At 45.6% G+C, this 26,107-nt stretch overlaps 1 protein-coding gene across 3 annotated transcripts in view; it reads left to right on the top strand.

Moving 5' to 3' along the window:
- Positions 1-26,107, top strand: part of DIP2A (disco interacting protein 2 homolog A) — a 2,340,120-nt gene that overhangs the window by 2,304,861 nt on the left and 9,152 nt on the right. The gene's annotated exons all lie outside the window — the stretch shown is intronic.

The raw sequence follows: 26,107 nt of genomic DNA, 5'->3' as shown, positions 1-26,107 counted from the left end.
CACTCCATCTCAAATTCACGCCCACTCCAAATGACTGCATTAATATTATTGTCATCTATAGACCACCCTCGTACGTTGAATTTCTGCAACAAACTAACCCTCCAGCTGAATAACTTGAAATGTTCTAATACAGCTACGCTATTATTGGGAGACTTTAAAAGGTCGAGAGGGAACCCACTGGATAAGAAAGCTATCCAACTGGAAAAAACAATGAAGAACTTAGATTTCACTGTGATTAACAATGAACCAACGACACTGAATGGTAATCAATTAGACTGGGTTATAACGCAGAACTTAAATACCCAAAAAGTGACTACCCAGTCTTGCATTTGGTCAGAACATTTCATGGTTAGGTTTCGAGGTTCAACTGAACAATCATCAAAAACAAATTAACAACCCACGTATAAAGGTGCAGAGCCGTAATTTTAAGAATTTAGGACCTGATCAACTGAAACCCTGTTTAAAAACAATTCTAGAGAATTTTCAGGATGAAGATTCTTGTGAAAATATGCTGCAGCAATTCACAATACATATTAGAGAATTGGTAGAACAATTCAACCCCTGAAATCTAAACTAGTTAGGAAGATCGACAACCATCACAAATGGTTTCACAACGAGCTTAACAAAATAAAGCTAGAAAAAAGGAGTGGAAAGGATGTGGCTAAGGAATCCCTCCCCAGCAAATAAAGACCACTGGAAATGGAAAAAATCTGAAATACAGAAATTGCATTAGAGAAGCCAAGACAAACTATTTTAATAAGGAGACGCCATGAGTAAACTTTTCGAGATTATAAAGAATTTAGAAAAGCCAGAGGCACTCACACCACCCTACACTCCCACAGACGAGGACTGCGAGATGGTGCAAAGGGCTTTCTCAGATAAGATACAGAAGGCTAGAGATACTATCATTGCTTCCAGAGAAGCCCCAAGCGTGGTCACTCTGCCCCCCATGGTAAAATCTAGACAGAGTGACACAGCAAGTTTTAATTTTCATTTGATTTCAGAAAAGGAGATGGCCACCGTATTGTCAAACATAAAACCCACTTCATCTTCAGAAAATATACTGCCGGCCAAAGTAATCTTGGACAACAAGGAACTGTTTTCCCCAGTACTTACAAGAATTGTAAATGCCTCATTCCAAGAGGGTATAGTACCCAAGAGTATTAAGAAGGTCACTATAACCCCTCTGGTCAAGAACGCCGGTTTGGACTCCAAGGACACTGGCAATCTGCGCCTGATCACCAACGTTATTCAACATTTATTAGACAAGATAGCTACTAATCAACTGCAAAACCACATAGAAGCTCAGGAAATTCTCCTTGAGCAGAAATCAGGTTTCCGCATGGCACATAGCACAGAAACTGCTATGCTAGATCTGCAAACACGTATGCTCGAAATTCTGGATACGGGCAAGGCAGGGATCCTGATGCTCCTAGATCTTAGTGCCGCTTTTGATTTGGCTGACCACCAACTACTGCAAGAGGCATTGGACAAAATGGTGGGATGTTTCCTACCACGCTGGCATGGCTGACATAATTTCTAGCGGACCACAAAGCAAAAGTACATTGGGGGGATACATTCTCTGAGGCTGCTCACATCAATTTTGGAGTCCCACAGGGAGCAAGCTTATCACCCCTGTTGTTCAATCTTTACATGAGATGTCTTTGTGATCTCCTGGAAAGCGTCAGCGTGTACTTCACGAACAACGCTGATGATACCCAGCTTGTCATCGAGCTGGATGGTGATCATCTCATAGATAGTGCCGAAATAGCAGCTGTATCAACATCATAAATGGATGAAGCAAAACTGGATGTGCCTGAACACCACACAAACAGAGCTGATGATTTTTGACACACGTCAAGCTACAGCAAAGTTAGGCATGAAATATAAAGCCTTTGTCATCAAGGACTCAAGCATTCCTGTAATGACCCAGGTCAAAACACAAGGAATGATGATGGAGGCATCCATAGGGTCTGAGACACAGGTTGTTCCTTCATGAGAATAATGGCTACTACCTACGTCTACTGAGAGTCATCCCACCGTTTCTAAATGAGGAAAACGCGGCTACCATTGCCAGGGCTACTATCTTATCTCGCCTGGAGTACAGCAACGCGTTGCTGCTAGGGGCGACTAAGAAGGAGATTGAGCGATGCCAGGTCATGGAGAATAATACTGTATGCATTATTAAAGGGATTAACAACAAAGAACCTGTCACAGAAGGAAGGAAATCGCTGCATTGGATGAGGATAGAAGATGGGATCCTTTTCAAATCCCTAACCATAGTCCATAGGTGTTTGTATGGCTCGGCCCCAATTTATCTCAAGAATCATGCAAAATACCTCAAAGTCCTCGGGTTTCAAACACTGCAGATGCTAGATGTCCATCTTGGATCCTCACAGGATCTATCTTTATTGCCTCGGAGAGGTGCATGGCACACAGGATTGCAGGTTGTGCAAGTCGATAATCCCCAAAGCACTTTGGGAACGGGAGGCAAAATGTTAATCTTTATCCACAAGGGCATACAGGATGCAAGTGGCTGGAAAACTCTCCCGAATTGGACATACACCTTTCTTCTACCTCGGGAAAGCCTCTAGCTGCTTTTAGCACCTGAGTGCTAAAGTTACAGATACCCTAGGGTTATTTGCCCCATCTAAACCCAAGGTGCAGTATGAGATCAGACATTCTGGAAGAAGGTCCACAGAGGGAGGGTTCTATGTCATAGTTTGGCATTTTATTTATTTTATTTATTTATTGTTCGCTTGTTAGGCGCTTATACAGCAAGTACATACTGTTTCAAAGCGCCCACAGGGCAAAGGAGGGAAGAAGGGAGGGATACATATTGAATACACAACAGAGGAGGGTAAAGGAAAAAGACAAACCTACTATGCCCTGTGAGTAATTCAGAACGTGCAAGAAGTGCAGCAAGGAAAAGGGCGGAGGGGGTAGGTGCTGGATTGTCCATGCTCGTGAGTGAGCAACAGATGAAGTGCATGGTGAGGTAAGTGCTACACACCAGGAGCCGTGTTGGGTGTAAGTGCGAGCCTCCAAGGCGGAGGGAGTGCCAAAGTAAGTGCTAAGAGTAGACAGAAGCTGGGGCGATTTGGTTTGGGAGGTCAGCAACCCAGAGGATGCATAAGGGCCCAGGATACCAATCACAGCAACTGTGAGATTAGCAGAGGAGAGAATATGGGAAGGTGGAGGTAAAGAGCAAGGTCTTGAGGAGCTCAAGACATAGAGAGAGGGGGGTGCTCTTCCATACTAGGGAGCCAACCGAGGAAAGCGATCAATCTCCTGCCCTCTGTTTAGCAAACCGCTTTACTTTCATGATCCCAGTAAGTGAGCACAGTTCCCATTTAGGCATGGAGGAGTAGCAAGGGACATTACATCAGTAAGCAGGTCAAAAGTGGGTTCAAGCCTGGCAAACATGGCATTTGTACCATTCATAGCAAATGCTCCCATAGTCTCTCATAGTGCTTACAGTGGTCTCATACGCTAAACATGGCCGCCGCCAGATCCATTGATAACTTACAGCACGCTCTATACATATTGCAGAGGGAGCTACTTAAGCCCTGCCTCCACTGGAGCGCTCACTTCACGTCTGCTCCGCTGACAGCAGGTAGCGCTACCACCTGTCAAACGAGGAAAAAAAAGACATTTGTTTTTACAGAATAAAACAGAATTCCATAGTTATAGAAAGAACTTACCGAACCGAAGTTATCTCCGAAGCAGTTTTTCAGTCAGCTGTGTTCGTTTGTAGCCGCAGCATCTCCTGTCAGAAGTTCTCTCACAGCCGCAGCATCTTCAAGCAGCAGTCTTGATTCGCAGTTGCAGTGCCTTCATTCAGAAGTTTCCTCAGCAGCTTCTGCATCTTCCGAAGGTATTTTTCCTCAGCTTTCCGAAAACCTGCAGACAAATAAGGTATTTCATTGACGAACGAAGTTAATAGAAATAAAGAAAGAAGTTTAAATAAGTTTACGTATCTGAAATTTCTTCAAGTTTTCACTGCTCAGTTATTACTGTGCGCTTCCCTGAAGGCTGCAGTTACTCCGTATAGACGAACTTGCGTTTGTTAAACGTTTCTTCATCCCAAGTAACGCTGCAGTCATTCCGCATCCATTAACCTTTCTGAATATCGAGAACCTGCAAGAAAAAGGGAAAATATTAGAAACAGAGATCTCTCCAATGTACGGACTATTCCCAAATCTTAAAGACTACAGTATAGTCTCCAGATAATTACCCAAAGACAAATTCTGGAAAAGCAAAGCCATTATAAAGGCAAGAGTCTATTGAACACCTCAGCCTTCCAAGTTTAAAGTTTCTTCATACCAACACGCCCCTGTAGAATAACAGGATGGAGAGAACATAAACACAGGTGAGAAGGGAGGGATTACCAAAGGGACACAGTTATACAGTAACTTTTCAGAAATTAGATGTTCTAGCAGTTCTGTTGTTATTGTATACACAGAAAAGGAATCCTAAAAGTGCCCAAGTAACAGGTCCACAGGCTGAGAAGGCATTACGCTCCCGAGGAGTCCAGGTAAGCGTTACAGAATGCAAAGCCAGTACTTAAAACACTCCACCTGAGTGTAAAGGAGGACACAGGAATTGACAATGTATCCAAGATTTTGGGAGTTAAGGGCAGAAGTCCATACAGCTAGGTCAGAAACCAACTCTCTTAGGATAGGGTCGCCAATTACTACACTCCCAAGCAGGACAAGCACCACTTCCTAGTGGGGTTCCACAGGGTCAAATTTCCGCTCCCAGTCATCCTCTACAGGTAGTTTTAGCCGGGAACATTCCACTAGCAGCCCCAGAGAGAGTTACAGGGGATCCAAGGAGTTTTGCAGTTTTTATGAACCAATGTAATTTACACTTTCTGTGAATTACACTTTCAGGACTACAATGTCGAACGGCAATCGCACTGCGGATTCACACTTTTTCGAACGAACCGTCCTCAATATCAGAGGGACTTGATTGAGAGCAGTTGGGAGCCACATCATCATTCACAACTTTGAAATTTCGTCATTGTCCAACACGAGCAGGCTGACCATGTACTAATGTGTAACTTAAACTGCTACAGAGAGTGGCTTAATTTATTTTCATAAACTCATTTGCCACCAAACCCCTGAGGAACCGCCAGATACCAGGCGGGGAAACACGTGTCGGGATTAGTTTGGATCTATGTAACTATTAATTATTTACGTTATGCTGAAAACACAGTGGATTGAATGAATATAGAATTCAACTAAATAAACCTTCAAATATGCAAATTGAATTACCAAGGCTAAGACAAACCACTGTTTTATTTTCAAGATTAAATTTGGTTTCAAACCTTTTTTACATATCCTGGTTGACTGTGCAAATCGTCTTTCTTTTTGGGTTGAGCGCGGACCACCTAAAGGTCTAATTAATCATTTCATCAGTGTTTTCCCTCTGCAGTCTGATGGTAATAGACCTTTGTCCTGCTGCTCGCAAAACTAAAATGATCATTTTTTAGTGCGTAGCGCCGGAATCAGCTACAGACTGTATAGTTTTTGGAACACTTTCTGTGTAGACCCGGGGTCTTTCCTTCAGATCAGGCCATGGTGGCATTTGTGTTATCATATCTGGGTGGATATGCTGCTGACTGGTCCATACCCTTAGTTAATCGAGATGATCCATTACTGAGGAATTTCCATGGTTTTCGGCTGGAGCTAGAGAAACTCTTTGCTCATCCTGCTCAGGGACAGGCCTTAGATAATGAGCTGCTCTCTTTACGCCAAGGTAACCAAGAATTGTTGGCTTATATAACTTCCTTTAATCGATTAGTGGCAGAGACCAATTTGCCTGAGGAGAAGAGAACCACACATTTTTATCGAGGATTACGCAGAGAACTCAAAGATATACTAGCGCAAGTAGTGAATCCTCCTACAGGTTGTGCCGAATTCATAGACTTAACAATACAGCTGGATCACCGATTGCAGAACCGGCGCTCTGATCGGGCCAGATCAGAGACTAGATCACTCTGTGTTCGTTCAAAAGGCTATGGAACTCGTCCAATGACTGAAAGTCACCCTGAGCCAATGCAGTTAGGTGGTGTTCGGGGTCCCATATCTAAGGAAGAAAGAGACAAAAGAAGACAACAGAATTTAAGTCTATTGGGGTTCAGCGGATCATCATTTGCGAAACTGTCCAGTGAAACCACTGTGGAAACCAGTGGGAGCAGTAGAAAAGGTGGACAGGAAAATCATAGAAAATGAACAGCCGGAAAACTCCAACGCCCAACAAGTGTAGAGGTTGACTTGTCGAGCCAGAAGAAGGAAATTCAGATCTCCCATTTTGTTGTTCCAGTCATCTTAAGTAGCGACCTTCAACCTTCCAATATATATGCTTTGGAAGCATATGTGGACAGTGGTACGATTGGGAACTACATCGATTACCAACTAGCAGGCAAGATGGGTATTGGTATGTACCCAAAGGCTGTGGTAAAAAATGTCAAGGAAGTAGATGGTACTCAACTGATATCTAGACCAGTGACAAAGTGTACTGAAGTTTGCACCTTGCTTTGCCAGGAAGGACATCGAGAAAAGATTTTGTTTGACCTAATTAGTGCTCCACAGTTTAAAGTGATTTTAGGAATTCCATGGCTAGAGAAACATAATCCACAGATTGATTTGGCGTGCCAAACCCTTAGTTTCTACCAAGGAATGCAGGTATTCCTGCTATGTACAAGACGGAACCTTTGAAAAAGAAGTTCAAGTGTTTTTAAGAGAAAGACACACCTAAGGGTTAACAGGAACCCTTCCACCGGATTATCAAGATTTTCAAGAAGTATTCGAAGAAGAACAGGCTACCATGTTGTCTCCTCATCGGCCATATGATTGTCAAATTGATTTGATCCGTGGTTCAAAAACCCCATGCAACAGAATTTATGCCTTAACTGAACAAGAAAATATTCATTTGTAGACTTATTTGGATAATTACATTGCCAATGGTTTTGTTCATCCCTCTAAGTCCCCCATGGCGTCTCCTCTGTTTTCCGTGCCCAAGAAGGAAGAGGACCTTCGTACTTGCATAGACTACCGTTCCCTCAACCAGAACACAGTTAAAAACCGGTACCCCCTTCCACTCATTCCAGTGTTAATGGATCAAGTTAAGGATGCCAACATTTTTACTAAACTAGACCTTCGATGAGTTTACCACTTAGAGAGAATCAAAGAAGGAGATGAATGGAAGACTGCTTTCCACACAAAATACGGCTTATACGAGTACCAAGTCATGCCCTTTGGTTTATGCAAAGCCCAAGCAGCCTTCCAGAATGTTATGAATTATGCAAATTGCTAGATGTCTGCACTGTAGTGTACCTTGACGACATTCTCATCTATTCAAACTCGGTCCAAGAACACATAACCCATGTAGGAGCAGTACTTCAGAAACTGCGACAACAAAAGCTATTTGTCAAACTAAAGAAATGCTCCTTTCATGTGACCTCAGAGGAGTTTCTGGGATTTGTCCTGTCACCTATGGGAATCCAAATGGATAACCGAAAAGTTGATGCAGTTCTGAATTGGCCTTCCCCTACGTCAGTGAAAGGAATCCAATGTTTTTTAGGATTTGTGAATTTTTACAGATGCTTTGTTGCAGGATTTTCACAACTAGTGCATCCAATAACTTTGTTACTGCGAAAGCACAAGGCATTCTCCTGGACCAAGGAAGCAGAAGAGGCTTTCCAGACATTAAAAGAAAAATGTACCACTGCTCGCATTTTAAGACACCCACAACCGGAACGACCATTTGAAGTGGAAACTGATGCGTCCAGTGCTGCAATGGGAGCTGTATTATCCCAAAAAGATACTGAAACCAGACAACTGCATCCAGTGGCCTTCTGGTCCAAGAAGTTTTCAACAGCAGAATTAAATTACAGCATCACAGATAAGGAATTGCTAGCAATAAAACACGTTTTCAAAGAATGGAGACACCATTTATTAGGGGCCCGACATAATGTCACAGTTTTCACAGATCATCGAAACCTGCAATATTTACGCAACGCAAAGGCTCAGTCATCCGGACAACTCTGTTGGGCGTTATTTTTCGTGGAATACGATTTTATCACTTATCGCCCAGTGGTACGTAATGGCAAAGCAGATGCCTTGTCAAGGATTGGAGAGAGAGAAGAGATCCTAAGTACAACAGATCCTGTAAATATAGTTCCAGAAAAGAAGGTGCTGGGAGTCACTGGATCCTCAGAAGAAGACTTGAAGGCACAAATTCTCCTTAACATGACAACTTCAGAGTTAGAGGCTTGGAAGTCAAGAGGACCTAAGTTTTGCATTCAAGAAGGTACCTTATTTCCAGAGTCGGCTTTACCTACCAAATCAGGAGTTACAAAAGAAAGTTATGTCAAATTACCACGGAGCCACATTGGAAGGTCACACTGGAATCTCTAAGACCATGGCCAAAATCAAAAGGCTTTTCTGGTGGCCAAAATGGCGCAAGGATACGAGACATTTTAATTCAAGCTTTATTACCGAATTGCCCCCTTGTTCGGGTTTTAACACAATTTTTGTAGTGGTGGACTTGTTTTCCAAAATAGCACATTTCATTGCCCTCAAGGGGTTTCCTACTTCATTAGTCTTAGAAAAGGTGTTCCTAGAACAAATTGTAGGTCTTCATGGATTTCCATCTACAGTGATCTCTGACAGAGGGAGTCAATTTGTATCCCAATTCTGGAGAAAATTCTGTGAGCTGGCTAAAGTTGAAGTGCGTTTATCTACAAGCCGCCACCCACAAACTGAGAGTCAAACAGAGAGAACCAATCAGTTTCTCGAACAATACCTTTCATGTATTCTCCACCAGATAGATTGTTCCTGGGTGGATGTCCTTTGGGTAGCAGAGTATGCTTATAGTAACTCTGAACCACTTCCACAGGTTATACTCCTTTCTACATACTTAATGGTTCACATCCTCAGACCTCTACCTTCGATCCAACAGAATCCTTAGAGATGCCAGCAGTACAGAGTCTTCATGATAACATTACCAGAGTACAGGAAGAGGTTCTATGACATTTGACTATAGCAAAGGAAAGCCAAAAGAAATTTGCAGATGGACTTCGAAGAAAATCTCCAGAGTATAAGGTGGGCGACAAGGTATGGTTGTCTTCTAAACACATTGCACTTAAAGGCCCACGTAAATTCAAACGTAGGTTTCTGGGTCCATTCCCTCTGGAAACCATTGTCAACCCTTTAGCAGTAAGATTGAACCTGCCATCTCACATGCAAATTCATCCTGTATTCCATGTTTCTTTGTTAAAGCCAATGAATCCAGGGACCAGATTACAACCACCACCAAAACACCTAATCATTGAAGGTGAACCAGAATTCTTAGTAAAAGAAAACTTAGATTCCAAGATTGTAAAAAGGACATTATTCTACCTTGTATATTGGAAAGGGTTTGGTCCACAGGACAGAACTTGGGAACCTTTCTCAAACATTCATGCCCCCAAATTACTTCAGACGTTTCATCAAAACCACCCTACTAAGCCAGGACCGGAGGGTTCATCCTTTGGGTTGGGTCTTGTGGGGGAAACTGTCATGATCCCAGTAAGTGAGCACAGTTCCCATTCAGGCATGCAGGAGAAGCAAGGGACATTACATCAGTCAGCAGGTCAAAAGTGGGTACAAGCCTGGCAAACATGGCATGTGTACCATTCATAGCATATGCTCCCATAGTCTCTCATAGTGCTTACAGTGGTCTCATACACTAAACATGGCCGCCGCCAGATCCATTGATAACTTACAGCACGTTCTATACATATTGCGGAGGGAGCTACTTAAGCCCTGCCTCCGCTGGAGCGCTCACTTTGCGTCTTCTCCGCTGACAGCAGGTAACGATACTGGCGTCTCTCCTCACAGAACCTGTCAAAAGAGAAAAAAAAAGAGACATTCCTTTTTACAGAAAAAAACAGAATTCCATAGTTATAGAAAGAATTTACCGAACCAAAGTTATCTCCGAAGCAGTTCTTCAGTCAGCTGTGTTCGTTCGTAGCCGCAGCATCTCCTGTCAGAAGTTCTCTCAAAGCCGCAGCATCTTCAAGCAGCAGTCTTTGTTCGCAGTACCTTCATTCAGAAGTTTCCTCAGCAGCCTCTGCATCTTCAGAAGGTATTTTTCCTCAGCTTTCCGAAAACCTGCAGACAAATCAGGTATTTCATTAACAAACAAACTTAATAGAAATAAATAGAGGAGTTTAAATAAGTTTAAGTACCTGAAGTTTCTTCATGTTTTCACAGCTCGGTTATTACTGCATGCTTTCCTGAAGGCTGCAGTTACTCCGTATAGACAAACGTGCATTTGTTAAACGTTTCTTCATCCTGAGTAACGTTGCAGTCATTCTACAGCCATGACCTTTCCGAATTCTGAGAACCTGTAAGAAAAAGGGAAAATATTAGAAAGAGAGATCTCTACAACGTAGGGACTATTCCCAAATCTAAAAGACTATACGATATTCTCCAGATACTTGCCCAAAGACAAATTCTGGAAAAGAAAAGACATTATAAAGGCAAGAGTCTATTGAACACCTCAGCCTTCCAAGTTTAAAATGTCTTCATACCAACACACCCCTGTAGAATAACAGGACGGAGAGCTCCATAAAACATAAACACAGGTGAGAAGGGAGGGATTACCAAAGGTACACTGCTATACAGTAACTTCTCAGAAATTAGATGTTATAGCAGTTGTATTGTTGTTTACACAAAAAAGGAATCCTAAAAGTGCCCAAGTAACAGGTCCACAGGCTGAGAAGGCAATACGCTCCCGAGGAGTCCGTGTAAGCGTTATATTTAAACACAAAGAGTTGGTGCCAGAGGAACATAGATGTCTGGAAGGGCAGTATTTAGTGAGATAAAGTTGAAGATAGGAATGTCCCAGACAGCCTTGTGGGTGATGCAGAGGGATTTGAATTTAATCAGATTAGCAGCCGGGCAGGAGAGATGCAGTCCCTGGGCTTAAGGCCAAGGATAAGTCTTGCTGCCCTATTCTGGATTAGCTGGAGAGGTCGCAGAGTGGAAGAAGGTAGATTCAGGAGGAGGCGATTGCAGTAGTCAAACATAGCGAGAACCAGGGCTCGGGTAACTTTGAACCTCTGGAGGAAAGTGAGAAAAAGGAGCATTAATTTTAGAAGGAATAGCTGAAAGTGAGACTTCTTGGCAATGTCCTGAGTGTGAGGGAGGAAGGAGTGAGAGGAGTCTAAGATGACTCCAAGGTTTCTGGCTTCAGAAGGAGCACGGGGAGAGCCCATGGAGGAAGGCCAGAGTGAAGGGAAGAAAGAGGGTGCTGGGTCCGGATGGGAAGGATCTCCATTTTACAGGTGTTGAGGCTGAGCTTGTTGCACCAGGACTGGATGACAGACAGTCGGGGATGATAGATGTGCAAGGGGGCCAGAGGGAAGTTTGAGAAAGAGTTGTGTGTCATCTGCATAACACTTTTAAAGAGCGAACACAAAAAGACTCTGCACCCTGCCTTCTCTCTTCTTCCACGTTATGATATGAGTCATTTATAACACGCCTCTACAGAAGTGTTTCTAGGCGCAATGTGATTTAAGGACTTAAAAGTCCTGCTCTGCTGATCTGTTTTGCAACAACTAGACTGCACAATGCTTTTAGTTGCATTTCATCCACACAAACTCCTTTCCGCTCTTCCTTTGAGCCCAAGGAAGTGTTAATGGATTTTACATCATGTGGTTTAACATTTTTAACAGTATTACAATTACTATAAGCATCAGATGTTTCATGCATTTTAGTTTCACCACATTTATATGAAGATTGAATGGGGTTTTTGTTTAAGCATAGTATTTCTCCAGCATTGGATCGTTCATAAATGCAGATGCTTGAATATATATATGCTTGAATATTCCCCATCATCAGACTGGGAATCCTTGGTGATTTAAATAATTATTAAAAAATGTAATATATATACATTATTTCCATAGAAATACAATGTAGATTGCCCCTTATGGCCTATGAGCCATTCACTTGTCTAGTCCCTCCACCTCACTTTGGTCCTTATGGTCCTAACCAATGAGGTGTCAGGGTTTAAGCTCTGCCCCTGGCAGCCATCTTCAGATTTTTCACCGCAGTCTAACAGACTGGAAGGGAATCCTCAGCTCTCTGAGCTTTTCGATTTTTCTTTGCTGTTAGCGTAATTATTTCTTCTCAAAACCAGCTTTACCTTGATCTCCTGATCAAACTCTTCCTGTACGGTGTTTCTGGGCCCAGAAAACACTTGTTTTCACTCAGAATTCGTCGAGTGAATCCTCTCTTCACACCATGTCAGAGGAATCCACTACCAAGAAACCTTTCCTTTTCAGGGACTGTGTTAGATGCAAGAAGAAGCTGGTCTACATGAAAGACCCTCGTGAGCAGTGCATTTACTGCCTCTATCCGCATGAAATTTATAAATGTGATATTTGTAAGACTTTTTCTAACAAAACTCTCCAGGACAGACCTAGAAGACTTCTACATTTGGAATCTAGAGGACACTCTTCTGATGAAGAATCAACTAAGACAGCCCCTGTACTGTCTATGAAGCCTTCAGAGAAGCAAACTTCAAAACTGGCAAGAAGATCCTTTCAGGGATTTTTCAAACCCTGAAGAAGGGGAGATTACTCACGAACCAGACGTGCAGAGCGAGCAGGACAATTACATTGTAGAGAAGCCTAGTAAGAAGGACTCCACAGGAGAGATGCTTCACTACCAGATGATCTAGTGTCTTTTCATGCCATAATTGGTAAAGCGGCGGACCTCTTTAATTTACACGTTGCATCAGAAGAAAAAAAGAAATCGGTGCTCTATGTACATAGAGGCAAACGTAGAAGAACAGTCACTACGATCCCTCTTTTGGACACTATACGGGACACTGGAGCAAAAATGTTGGCTACACTATCGGCCACACCAGCCCTCGTTTCAAGGCCGGAGAAGAAGTATAAGGCACCAGACACGGCACCATTATGCCTAAGGGGGCATACCAAACCGGATTCCGTCATAACGGTCGCAGCCAGGAAAAGGTTGGCTAATCCATCCTCACCTCTTTCAGCTCCACCAGACAAAGAAGGACGTAAATTGGAGGCCATTGGCCGGAAGGTATCCTCTCTCACCATCAGGACTGGAAACACCCTGGTCTTGACTGCACGACTGGACCGTGAGCTGTGGCTCTGTATATCCAAACTGACCAAGCATTTGCCTGCGGACCTGCAAAAAGAGGCCAAAGCAATCATATTGGAAAGCAAGGCCACCTCCGACCATATGATTGACACGGCTGTTGACATAGCGGAGTCGGGTTTCAGACAAATGGCCCATGATACAGTCTTGAAAAGGCCAGCCTGGATGAAGGCTACGAACTTTAGACCAGAGGTTCAGGCTCAGATCTTAGATATGCCCTTCGATGGGAAAGACCCCTTTGGTAAAACGATTGACAACCGGCTCAATGGTATTAAAGCTGATACCGATATGGCACATGCCATCAGTTCCCTAAAGGACAAAGACAAAGATAGTAGATCCTTTTGGTCCTTTCGAGGTGCATCCTCAAAATATAGGTTTTTCAGCTGCCCCTCCTACATTCAAAAAACGTCGAGTAACACCTTTCAAGACAGATACCATCAGTCATCAAACATCTACACCCATAGGGGCAAGCGTGGATCCTACTACGCCAAGGCCCAGACGAAGCAAAACTGACTATATTCTTCCTCCTTTCGCACGACGCACCCCCAATAACATCAGACAAGTCGGTGCTACAGGTGGTCTGTGAAGGTCACACCATCGAATTCCTGGACCAACCTCGGTTCCTTGCCCCTGTTCCACGCAAAGTGCCTCATCAGGAGCAGGTCATGCTGGAGGTCCACAAGCTACTCCTAAGAGCAGCTATAGATCCAGTACCATACCGACAAAGGAGAAGAGGCTTCTACTCCCGGTTCTTTCTGGTGAAGAAAAAGAACCGTCAGTGGAGACCGATTCTGGATTTGACAGCTCTCAAGTTTATCAAGGGAATCATATTCAAGATGACGTCTCTTCAGAACGTTCTCCCGTGGCTCAACCAACACGACTTCCTGCCCACCCTCGACTTGGAGGACGCATATTTCAACATTCCCATTCATCCTGCCCACAGGCAATTCCTTAGGTTCGTCGTAGCGGAGTCACATTTTCAGTTCTGTGTCCTCCCGTTCGGCCTAAAATCAGCACCAAGAGTGTTTACCAAGTGCCTGGCACCGGTGGCAGCATACCTCAGAAGGTCAGGAACGGAAGACTTCCCATATTTAGACATTTGGCTCATAAGGGTCTGCTCGCTCAGACTGACGTGTGCCGCAATGGAGAGAACAATAAAACTCTTGAAGGAGTTAGGGTTTTCAATAAACGAAGAGAAATTCTGCCCTGTTCCCAACAAGACGGTGCTGTTTCTGGGGGCTGAAATCAACACCAGCATACCCAGAGTGAAACCGCCAGCGGACAGAATATCTGCACTAACTCATGGGTGTTCATGGTTTCAAATCACCAGGGCAACCACGGTTCGAGCCCTCAAATCTCTTCTGTTCATGATGTCCATATGATATGATAGTTTATTTATATAGCGCCTATACACAATGTGTTTCAAAGCGCTTCAAGGCAAGGGAGGGAACAAGGGAAAATACAACAACCTTCTTACAAGCCATGAACAGTAAGGATGTGAAATTAACTATCGTACTCGACCTGACGACATTTCAGATAGTGCAAGAGTTAAGACATAGATAAGGAAGGGAGGGGGGAGAGAGGAAGGAAATGGAAACAGACAGGCGACTACCGTACTAGGCCTGACAACGTTTCAGTTAGTGCTGGAGGGAGGTAGGGTGGGGGGGGACAGTAAGGGGATGGGGGAGCGACAGACGAGGTTGCTATCATACTAGGTCCAGGGACAATTCTGATAGAGTAAGGGCATAGAAGAAAGTAAGAGGGAAGAGATAGGAAAAGGCGGAGGGGAGGGGAGGAGAGAACAGAGAGAAAGCAGTCAAAAAGAGTGGAGAAGCAAGAGGGGAGAGCGAATACAATTGCAGAAGTCAGTAGTAACACATAATGTTGCAAGCCAGGATACAAGATGAAGATGGGAACAACATGATAAAGGCCCACCATGAGTACAAGATGCAAAGGAAGTCCAGCATGAGAGTTGAGAAAGGGTGACGCACCTTGAGTCAATGAAGTCCATAAAAGTAAAATCCAGCATTGGCCACAAGACGGTGCTGGTGAAACCAGAATGTATCAGGACAGACTCCTGTGTGCGGGAAGGGGCTGGGGGCACAAGGGAACAACACAGGGGGACCAGAGAGGGTGGGGATGGCCTGTGGGGACAGAGGATGTAAACAAATGTTGGTGCATGCTTACCTGCTGTCTGAGCAGGGGGGTCAGGCCCTAGGTCCTCCTGGTCCAAATAGGTCCAAACAGAAATTGCCCTTTTCTTTGACTGCCTTTCACTTGGACTCTGCCGCTCACTTCTCACAATCAGCTATTGGATGGATTCAATCTTTCCTTGACAATAGAACAATGCAGGTTTTCTCACCTTTAGCAGCTGCTGACCCCATACACATCTCCTGCGGTGTGCCCCAGGGCTCTTGTGTCTCACCCACTCTGTACAACATCTTTACAAAGCCCCTTTCTGATGATCTAGATGGCCTGGGTATCACCTATACTAACTATGCGGACGATACACAGATCCTCATCCCGTTGACGGGAGATTACAACAAGGATTTGGCCTTTGTGAACAGAGTGTACCTCATCATCCAGGCATGGATGGCATCTCATGATCTATGCCTGAATGATGACAAAACGGAACTCCTCATTCTCAGCACCCCCGCCAACCTCAATAAACTAGGCCACCTCTACTCAAATTTCAAAATAGATGATAACATCACAGTAGCCAAGGAAGTCAAAACTCTCGGATTTTATCTAGACTCTACTCTAAACTTCAAAAAACAAGTCAACTCAATGGCTTCTGCTAGTGCTTACACCTGCAAACTAATCAGAGCAGCCAAGCCCTTCCTTTCATCCAACAACTGCATTACCCTAGCAAGAGCTCTTGTTTTATCTAAACTGGATTACTGCAATGCCTTATATGTAGGGAGTAACAAATACATTACCAATAAGATACAGATTCTACAAAATTAATGCCCTGAGTGCTGCCCTAAGTATTCCCAAGAAAGCCCACATATCTGACCTCAGAAAATCCAACAACTGGCTTTCCACAAAAGACAAAATTCTCCTCAAAACAGTTTCCCTGACACATAAATGCTTACACCATGCCACCCCACAATACCTCATTGCCAGATTCTCGAGACAATCCTCCAACCGTCCCTCGAGAACAGCCAACGCCAACCTCCTACTAGTGCCCAGATTCAAACGCATGACGACTGGTGGAAGCAGTTTCCCGGTCAAAGCTGCCCAATACTGGAACTCGCTCCCACCCTTCTAAAGAGAAGACATACCCTATCTTCATTTTAGATCCAACTTTTAGATCCAACTTCCTCCATTGGATCAAGGAAAATGACATCTGACACTCTACTACACTTAGATTACATCACCTGCCCTGTCTGTACATACTGTATATAATTGCCTAGTGATGTCTCCTGCCATATTCTGTATAAAATGTACGATATTTTACAGCAATGTACCCAAAGCTGAACAACCCTTCTGAAGACATGCACATACTGTATATAATGGCTTCTTTAATGTGTATAAAATGTATGATATTTTACAGCAATGGTAACCTAAGCTGAAAAACCCTCTTTATGCCTTTTGTGCCGTGATACCCTCGGGTCTGGCATGCATTATAAATATTAAAACAGACAAAAAACAAGCTTTGGATGCCTGGGCGAGAGACGCCCTTGACTGAAGAGTTAAGAGCAGGAAGGAAGAGGCAGGGCTAAAAAGGTGGGTGCTGCTTAGGCCAGGTAACCTAGATCCACTTACACTGGCTCCCCAGCTGCAAAGGAAAAGAGGCTGGGGGGCTCCTTAAGGCGGGAAAAGAGCGGCAAGCAGGAAGGCACTAGGTGGGCGGGGCTTGCTAAGTGGTGAAAAAGAGCAGCAAGCAGGAAGGCACCAGGTGGGTGGGGCTTAGGCCAGGTGACCTAGATCCACTTACACCTGCTCCCCAGCTGCAAAGGAAAAGAGGCTGGGGGGCACCTTAAGGCGGGAAAAGAGCGGCAAGCAGGAAGGCACCAGGTGGGCGGGGCTTGCTAAGTGGTGAAAAAGAGCAGCAAGCAGGAAGGCACCAGGTGGGTGGGGCTTAGGCCAGGTGACCTAGATCCACTTACACCTGCTCCCCAACTGCAAAGGAGAAGAGGCTGGAGGGCTCCTTAAGTAGGGAAAAGAGCGGCAAGCAGCAAGGCACCAGGTGGCCGGGGCTTGCTAAGTGGCGAAAGAGTGGCAAGCAGGAAGGCACCAGGTGGGCGGGGCTTGCTAAGTGGTGAAAAAGAGTGGCAAGCAGGAAGGCACCAGGTGGGCGGGGTTTAGGCCAGGTGACCTAGATCCACTTACACCTGCTCCCCAGCTGCATAGGAAAAGAGGCTGGAGGGCTCCTTAAGTAGGGAAAAGAGCGGCAAGCAGTAAGGCACCAGGTGGGTGGGGCTTGCTAAGTGGTGAAAAAGCTGCAAAACTCATGCAAATTCCTCATACCAAATTGCAGGCTGCACATGAGGCCAATCCAAGACACCCTGGACCACCAATGGAAGCAGGCAATCGGCTCATGGGAAGATACCATAAAACTACCAGTGGCCTTTCACAAAGCCCTCTGATGGTGGAGTTTACCACAGAGCCTGCTACGGGGAATGCCTTTCCAGGCTCCAACATCAACCCTTCTCCTCAGGACGCATGCCTCTCTATCGGCCAGGGGAGCGCACCTAGCAGATCTACAAACCAAAGGCATTTGGTCCAACCAAGAATCTCAGCTGCACATAAATGTGTTAGAGCTCAGGGCAATGCGATGGGCTCTGAAAGCCTTCCTGCCAATACTGGCAGGGCAGGCGGTGACCGTTCAAACAGACAACACGACCTCGATGCACTACACGAACAAACAAGGGGGAACAAAGTCAGAATTGCTATCGCAAGAGGCTCAAAAACTATGGACCTGGGCTTTGCATCACAAGGTCCACATCAAGGCGTAACACCTACTGGGAGTGGATAATGTCCTGGAGGACAAGTTAAGCAGAGATTATTCAGCATCCCACGAATGGGAGCTGGACGAAGCAGAATCCTGGCGGATTTTCAACATGTGGGGATGTCTGTCATGATGCCTACCTCCAAGGAGCCAGGTCCGACCCAGCAACCCCAGAGGCAGGCATCATTTCCCCCAGGGAAGTGCCAGTGGGCCCAAGCTGGGGCCCTTTGGACACAGTCCTGGCGCCTTAGGCGCCAGGCTCATGTTGGACCCCTGTCCTGGCGCCTTAGGCGCCAGGCTCATAAAGCTAGACATGTGTTCAAGTGTTTTAAGGTGCACTTACCTGATGCAGACCATGCTGCTACATCCAAGCCCTCTTGAGGCCTGAATGGAACTACTTTACCTGTGGACCTACTTTCCCCTGGGTGTGGTCGGGGAAGGATACATACCTGGAACTTCTTCCAAAGCTATTTAAACCACGCCCGATCAGCAACTCACGCTTCGCGTTGTTCTGCTCCTCGCAGCTGGACGCTCACTGTGTCAGCTCCTGCATCTGGACTTCAGCCACGCCTGTCAGCATCCTGGGTCACCTGCTAAGAGAGAATTGGGGAGAAAGAAGACCTTACCTGCTAAAGCTGCATCACAGAGACTTCACACCGACGATCCTGAAAGGGAAGACATCATTTTAAAAGCATTTCGCTTCGATCGCTGCATTTCACTCACCTTTCCTGGGCACCTCCATCTTCAGCAGCGATCATCCGGATTCGCAGCCACTTCCCAGAGCCTAGAGAGAAAAAGACAAGAACACAAGGTGAGAGAAGGAAGGGAATAGGAAAAGCTCAGTTTCCTTCTAAGACTAACCTGTTGGGTCATTCCCATTTCATTTCGGGTCCTGCCGCTTCCTGGCATTCCGGACCCCAGCCCCTATGGGGAAAAAAGACAAAGACATTGAATGAGCGAATGCAAAGACATTACCCAAACGCTCATCCAGAACTTATCTGTCATTTACTGGAACTGCACGTTTCACTTCGGGTCGGCGCCATATCTCCAGCATTCCGAACCCCGGCCCCTAAGGGGAAAAAAAGACATAAGCGATTAGCGCTTGCTGCAATAAGACAATGAACATTATTATAAGGCTTGAACTTTTGAACTTGCTACAGAACTCTTACAGCGTTTTACCTGAATAGTCAAGCTTATTTGAACTCCCATCAAACCTCAATCCAGTGAAGTAACTGGGGTTCAACGCGCCCCTGCATCAGAAGCAGGATGGAGAACTCATCCTTCCAGACCCTAAGGTGAGACTTCACAGGGAATCGAGGAAGGGTATCGTGGAGGGCGGGAAGGGAGTGGGAGGCTTGAGCATTATTCCGTCAGTAGGTAATACTCCCTTTTCACGCACAGGGGAATATTCCTGCGAGCCAGTGAGTCCATCTTCAGAGTCCTGCGCTTCACCATAGAAGAAGCATCAGCACTAGAAGCCAGACCTGCGCCTCCGTGGGAATCAGGTGAGCGTGACAGAACGCGAAGCCTACCCATAATTTCCCACCCGGGCGCTATGGAGACTTCCGAGACAGATCAGCTGGCCCAGCTTTTGGGGGAATTACGGGCAGAAGTGCACTCAGCCCGCCAGGAGACTAACGCTCTCAAAAGAGAACTGATCCTATCTAAGGAAAGAACAGATGACCTGGCCAAAAGGTTATTGCAGGCCCAGGCAGGGCACACTCCTTTACCTAATTCTGGAGATACTTCCACATCAATGGGTTTGAATAACCCGGTACAAATCAATCTACCTGGACACATGCCTTTGGCCCCGCCTGAACGTTTTGCGGGGGGTCCCAAGAAATATGCCGTCTTTATGAACCAATGTCGTTTACACTTTCTATGCCTTCCCTAACGACCAGACCAAGGTAGTCTTTATACTATCTTACCTCAGTGGCAGTGCTGCTGATTGGTCTATTCCATTGGTAAATCAGGATGATCCCATTCTCCAGAATTTTCAGGGTTTCAAGGCCAGCATGGAAAGATTGTTTGCTCGACACTCTCAAGGACAGGCCCTTGATAACGAACTGCTATCCTTACGACAAGGTAATCAGGATCTTCTGTCCTACGTTGCCACCTTTAATAGACTGGTTGTGGAAACTGGATGGCCAGAAAACAAAAGGATCACATTGTTTCATCGAGGCCTGCGCGGAGAGCTTAAGGATGTTCTAGCTCAGATCGTAGATCCACCCCAGGTCTGCGCAGACTGCATAGACTTGGTGGTTCAACTTGATCACAGACTTCAAAATAGAAAAGCAGATCGGTTCAAGTACGAAACCCGAGTACCGATCAAAACCCACGCTAACTCCAAGAGTACCGACATATCCGAACCTATGCAAATCGGCGGTGTTAAAGGACCATTAACAGAGAAGGAACGAGAGAGAAGGCGGCAAATGCAACTTTGCCTGTATTGCGGGACTTCCGGTCACTTTCTTCGAAATTGTCCGGTTAAACCACCGAAGAAGGTGGTTGGACCCACTGATAACGATTTATTGACACCTGATTCGGGAAACGACCTAGCCCGACAAGCGTAGGGGTCCGCTTGCCGAGCTTGAAAACAAACTCTTTGACCTCGCATTTTGTCATGCCAATGGTGCTAGGGGACCCAAAACAGTCTCAGCTGTTGCATGCTATAAAAGCATACATCTACAGTGGAGCTATTGGAAATTACATAGACCGTGAATTGGCTTCCAGGATTAAGCTCCCTCTCCGCCCGAAAGTAACCCAAGATGTCATTACTACAGTAGATGGAACCGAAATTGCCTCAGGGCCTGTAACGCATTCCACTGTTGAAATGACACTGGTGGGTCAGGATGGACATCGGGAAGCAATCGTGTTTGATGTGATCAAGGCCCCACAATTTCAAGTAATTCTTGAAATTCCTTGGTTAGAAACACATAATCCCAGAATCGACTGGCGAGCAAAGAAGATAAGTTTTCCTGATTGTGAACCAACTTGTTACCCAAGAAATCCAGTTATGGGTCTAGCCTCAGCAACTTCCACCCCTGTACAGCTACCGTCTGAATACCAAGAATTCCAAGACGTTTTTCAGAAGGAACAGGCTAACACGTTACCTCCCCATCGGTCTTACGATTGCCAAATCGATCTGGTACCCAATGCTCAACTACCTTGTAGTAGGATTTATGCTCTTACGGAACCTGAGAACCTACATTTGCGTCAGTATTTAGATCAGTACCTAGCCAATGGTTTTATTCGCCCGTCCAAGTCTCCTGTCTCCTCAGCTCTGTTCTTCGTGCCGAAAAAAGAGGGCAACCTTAGAACATGTATAGACTATTGCGCCCTAAATCAAATAACGATTAAGAATCGTTATCCTCTGCCCCTGATCCCTGAGCTTATCGACCAGGTGAAAGACGCTTGTGTGTACACCAAGTTAGATCTCCGAGGAGCTTATCACCTGGTGCTTATAAAAGAAGGCGACGAGTGGAAGACTGCATTCCGCACCAAAATTGGGCTCTTCAAATATCAGGTGATGCCCTTCGGTTTGTGCAATGCACCTGCCGCCTTTCAGTACTTTATGAATGATGTTCTTCGGGAACTTATCGACGTCTGTGTCATTGTTTATATTGACGACATCCTGGTGTACTCCTCTTCAGAATCTGATCACAGAAAACATGTTAGGGCAGTTCTTGAGAAATTGTGCCAGCACAGACTATTTGCAAAGCTCGAAAAATGCGTTTTTCATACCACAGAAGTGGAGTTTCTCAGATTTATCCTGACACCTCAAGGAGTCCGAATGGACTCGCGAAAGGTGGACGCCATCCTCAAATGGCCATCTCCTAGCTCGGTGAAGGGAGTTCAGAGCATGCTCAGCTTCGCCAATTTCTATCGAAGATTCATCCCGGAATTTTCCCGAACAGTCCAACCCATCACAGCTCTCCTAAAGAAAAACAAACGCTTTGAATGGACTCTTGAGGCCGAACAAGCCTTTCGAGACCTGAACACCAAATTCACCTCTGCACCTATATTGAAGCACCCACACCCAGATCTCCCTTACATTGTGGAAACCGACGCATCCAGTTCGGGCATGGGAGCTGTCCTGTCGCAAAGAGACCCAGAAACTAACCAACTACACCCTGTGGCCTTTTGGTCCAAGAAATTTTCTCCTCCTGAAATCAACTACGCAATTACCGACAAAGAGTTACTGGCTATTAAATCTGCTTTCAAGGCTTGGCGTCACTACCTTCTCGGGGCAAGACACACCATCACTGTAATTACGGACCACAGAAATTTACAGTATTTAAAGACAGCCAAGGCTCAATCTTCACGACAACTCCGATGGGCTCTATTCTTTGCGGAATTTGATTTTGTAATTACCTATCGCCCTGGCTGCAATAATGGTAAAGCGGACGCCTTATCCCGTATTGGCATGGAAGAACCCAATTCGAGTTTAGAACCTGTGCCAATCATACCAGAACAAAGAATCTTAGGCCTAACTTCATTGCAAACTATTGAGGACATCCAAACACAAGTAAAACAACTTCTAGACTCTTCAGCCTTACTGGAATGGAGTCAAAAGGGTCCTCATTACACCGTTAAGGATGACTTACCCTACTTCCGGGAGCGGTTGTTTCTGCCTAGTAAAGAATTGCAAGAACTTGTTATTGCCCATCATCATGAATCATTAATGGAAGGACACCCTGGTATCGCTAAAACGGAGCAAAAAATCAAACGCCACTTCTGGTGGCCTTCTTGGAGAAAAGACATAAAGTCTTTTGTTTTGTCTTGCGGAATTTGCGCCCAAAACAAGGGTCAAAAGAAAAGGCCAGCCGGCCTACTTCAACCCTTGGATATTCCACCGGCACCATGGCACACCTCGTCAATGGACTTTATAACTGACCTGCCTCCTTGTGCTGGTTACAACACTGTCCTTGTAATTGTGGATCTATTCTCAAAAATGGCCCACTTTATCCCTTTAAAAGGTTTGCCTTCAGCTTCCACCTTGGCCAAGGAATTTCTGGAGAATATAGTTCGCATACATGGTTTCCCTTCCATATTAGTCTCGGATCGTGGAAGTCAATTTATCTCCCATTTTTGGAAGAAGTGTTGCCAACTTGCACAAATAGATGTGCGGCTATCCACCAGCCACCACCCCCAGACCGACGGACAAACCGAGAGAACCAATCAGACTCTCGAGCAATATCTTCGGTGCATGTTACACCAATCTGAGTTAAATTGGAAAGACATCCTTTGGATCGCAGAATATGCATACAACAATTCAGTGCATTCTGGAACCGGACAAACTCCTTTTTATACTTTGTATGGTCACCATCCTCGGACCTCTGATCTAGATCCACCTCTGACCCTGGAAATGCCCGCAGTAAATCATCTGCATTCCACAATAGCCCAAGTCTTCAAAGAAGCTGCAACTCATTTACAGCAAGCCAAGAAAAATTATAAAGAAAACGCTGATTTGCACCGAAGTAAAACTCCTACTTACCAAGTAGGAGATCAGGTATGGCTAGCAACGAAACATTTACCCCTCAAGGGCCCGCAAACTTTCAATCCCAGATTCATAGGACCTTATCCCATCAAGGCTATAATCAATCCCGTGGCCTTTAAACTGGATTTACCGTCTAACATGCGTATTCATCCAGTTTTTCATGCATCACTTTTGAAGCCAGTACAACCAGGGACCCGACTGTCCAAGCCTCCAGACCCAGTTCAAATTGAAGGGGAATTAGAATTCGAAGTTAAAGACATTTTAGACTCCAAGGTGTTAAAGTCCAAACTCTTCTATCTTGTTGACTGGAAGGGATATGGACCTCAGGAGAGATCGTGGGAGCCTAGTAACCATGTTCACGCACCTCGATTAATACAAAGGTTCCACCGGAGATTTCCGAACAAGCCAAAACCTCCGGAGGGAACAACCTTGGGAGGGGCCTTGAGGGGGGGGTACTGTCATGATGCCTACCTCCAAGGAGCCAGGTCCGACCCAGCAACCCCAGAGGCAGGCATCATTTCCCCCAGGGAAGTGCCAGCAGGCCCAAGCTGGGGCCCTTTGGACACAGTCCTGGCGCCGTAGGCGCCAGACTCATGTTGGACCTCTGTCCTGGCGCCTTAGGCGCCAGGCTCATAAAGCTAGACATGTGTTCAAGTGTTTTAAGGTGCACTTACCTGATGCAGACCATGCTGCTACATCCAGGCCCTCTTGAGGCCTGAATGGAACTACTTTACCTGTGGACCTACTTTCCCCTGGGCGTGGTCGGGGAAGGATACATACCTGATCGGTGGAAGGATACATACCTGGAACTTCTTCCAAAGCTATTTAAACCACGCCCGATCAGCAACTCACGCTTCGCGTTGTTCTGCTCCTCGCAGCTGGACGCTCACCGTGTCAGCTCCTGCATCTGGACTTCAGCCACGCCTGTCAGCATCCTGGGTCACCTGCTAAGAGAGAATTGGAGAGAAAGAAGACCTTACCTGCTAAAGCTGCATCACGGAGACTTCACACCGACGATCCTGAAAGGGAAGACATCATTTTAAAAGCATTTAGCTTCGATCGCTGCAGCGCTGCATTTCACTCCCCTTTCCTGGGCACCTCCATCTTCAGCAGCGATCATCCGGATCCACAGCCACTTCACAGAGCCTAGAGAGAAAAAGACAAGAACACAAGGTGAGAGAAGGAAGGGAATAGGAAAGCTCAGTTTCCTTCTAAGACTTACCTGTTGGGTCATTCCCATTTCATTTCGGGTCCTGCCGCTTCCTGGCATTCCGGACCCCGGCCCCTATGGGGAAAAAAGACAAAGACATTGAATGAGCGAAAGCAAAGACATTACCCGAACGCTCATCCAGAACTTACCTGTCATTTACTGGAACTGCATGTTTCACTTCGGGTCGGCGCCATATCTCCGGCATTCCGAACCCCGGCCCCTAAGGGGAAAAAAGACATAAGCGATTAGCGCTTGCTGCAATAAGACAATGAACATTATTATAAGGCTTGAACTTGTGAACTTGCTACAGAACTCTTACAGCGCCTTACTTGAATAGTCAAGCTTATTTGAACTCCCATCAAACCTCAATCCAGTGAAGTAACTGGGGTTCAACGCGCCCCTGCATCAGAAGCAGGATGGAGAACTCATCCTTCCAGACCCTAAGGTGAGACTTCACAGGGAATCGAGGAAGGGTATCATGGAGGGCTGGAAGGGAGTGGGAGGCTTGAGCATTATTCCGTCAGTAGGTAATACTCCCTTTTCACGCACAGGGGAATATTCCTGCGAGCCAGTGAGTCCATCTTCAGAGTCCTGCGCTTCACCATAGAAGAAGCATCAGCACTCGAGGCCAGACCTGCGCCTCCGTGGGAATCAGGTGAGCGTGACAATGTCCACAGATCAACCTTTTTGCCACCAAGACCAACAAAAAATGCCACAGGTTCGCCTCCAGGTATCCGGAACACCTCTCGATGGGGGATGCCTTCTCAGTGGACTGGACGGGAAAATTCCTTTATGCCTTCCCTCCTATCCCACTCATAGCGAGAGTGCTACGCAGACTGAAAGAACAGGCCTGCTTAATGATCCTGATAGCACTGGATTGGGCTCGCCAGGTTTGGTATCCAACCCTGCATCACCTCTCTCGATGCCCTCCTATTCGGATCAAAGCTCATCAAAATTGCGTCCTGTGAATGAGGCGCTAAGTCAGAACTGCCCCCAATGTGGGTTAGGGGCTGCAGGAATATGGCATATGTTATGGGACTGTCCAACTATTATCAATTATTGGCATGTGGCGATTTCTCGTATTAATGGTTTTTTGCACTCAAGATATCAATGTGTCCCAAAGGTATGTTTGTGGGGTATTATTCTGGGAAAAAAAGAGACCTAAAACCAGATGATTGGCACAATTTATGTTAATGTTAGAAAAAGGACTGGTACCTATTGGCTGCAAGAGACCTTGGGGTCCATTTTTGAAA

Source organism: Ambystoma mexicanum, chromosome 9 (assembly GCF_040938575.1).
Source record: "Ambystoma mexicanum isolate Mex_15411 chromosome 9, UKY_AmexF1_1, whole genome shotgun sequence".
Taxonomy (NCBI): domain Eukaryota; kingdom Metazoa; phylum Chordata; class Amphibia; order Caudata; family Ambystomatidae; genus Ambystoma; species Ambystoma mexicanum.
Note: the sequence above shows the minus strand (reverse complement) of the source record. Positions and strands in the feature narration are given on the sequence as shown.